Below are 1,579 nucleotides of genomic sequence, written 5' to 3' on the forward strand. Positions count from 1 at the left end.
CTTTCTGGAATCGACAGTGCGCAAGGGTTGCGCTGTAACATAGTGGAAGGTGCCAGCGAATGCCGCGGATGTAAATCAGCGCGGTGCCATTCCCCGCAATACGTTGTACTTAATCGATATTTAAGAGAAATACCATAGATTAGCGATAGAGAACTCTGTCGAAGCTGTGTGTGTGTGTCGCCACCGCGATGTAAACGGCCGGCCCGCTATCTGTTTTTCTGTTCCTCGCAAAATGGATCCTCGCGTAACGCCGCGCCCATGTAAAACCAGACATTACGTTCGCAAACACGGTGGCTGTAATTAATGGAGAATATTCAATAAAGAATTTATTCCCGTTGTACGCAAACGGTTAGGTGCTCCGCTGAAAGTAATAAAACGAGCCACGCACGATCCCAATAATCCCTTTATTCCGAATACATCTGCGACGCAGTTGCATTTAAATTTACAATTTCAGTCGAAAACCGCCCCTCTGCTCGGGGGGACATTCGTGTATCGCGTGCGTTCGCGAACCGCAACGGCCATTGGACGTGCCTCGCTGCTCCCAGCGTTTATCCGTCACCTGCAAAGGTAATGCAATTCAGTGTTAAACAGCGCAGCGTGTAATGCTGATCGATGTGACGCGTGTACGAAAAACAAAGACGCGCGCGTCGAAGGGTAAGTTGGAGATTATGTCGCACGGTTTTCACAGTGTGGCATCTTGGAACGCGATTTGGAGACGCGCAATTTTTCGATGGAGAGTGAAGTAAGAGTTGGAAATAACAATTTGTGAATGTAATAGTAGCTATCGAGTTGTTAATTTGTATGTAACAGAGCTTCGTGATTTGAAGCTTCTGCTAACATACCTCTCGCACAAAATTTTATTTTGGAGAATACTTCTTCGCGAATATGATGATAAAAAAAGTACATTGTGCAAAAATGGGGAATTTGATTTGAGAAAAGGTACATTTGATTTGAAGTATCGATACTGTGGAAAAAGTAAAGTGTGGCTCGTCTGACCAACGAGATCGCTTTCTGAGCTTCCTGGAATAAAAAGAAAGAAGAATGTTCTTGTGGATTATTGTGGAGAAGCAATGATATTTAGGAAATATTTTGTACATACACCAAAGCGACTATGCGAATGTTGACTGGAGAATATCGACACTTGCCAGATATCGATCTTTCATAGTAACATATACAAAGAAAGCAAAGGAAGAGTAATTACCAAGCAATTTTACAGTGGAAACATTGCATAAAAAATAAAGAAGAACAAACAGCGTTCGACGTATCCTCACGCCCCATCAAAACGAAGAAAAACTGCTCTTCGCCTAAAGCCAACAATCCAAGCTACCCTTCTGCTTAAAAGACTGCGGATCGTTGTTCTGGGACGACCCAAACTTCTCTACGCGACGATTACGAAATCGTCGGGGAATTTCCTACGTTCACAATTAGAACCGCTTCTAAGGCATCCTCGAGAGCTATGAAACGGAGCGAAGTGCAACGAGGGAATGGAAACGAAGAATTCTTGGGTCCGCCTTCGTAATCCTGCGTCGCGAAATCTGGCGACGATCATCGGCATACTCACGAAATTGGACGTCGAGCA

This window comes from Xylocopa sonorina, chromosome 9, assembly GCF_050948175.1.
Source record: "Xylocopa sonorina isolate GNS202 chromosome 9, iyXylSono1_principal, whole genome shotgun sequence".
Lineage (NCBI taxonomy): Eukaryota > Metazoa > Arthropoda > Insecta > Hymenoptera > Apidae > Xylocopa > Xylocopa sonorina.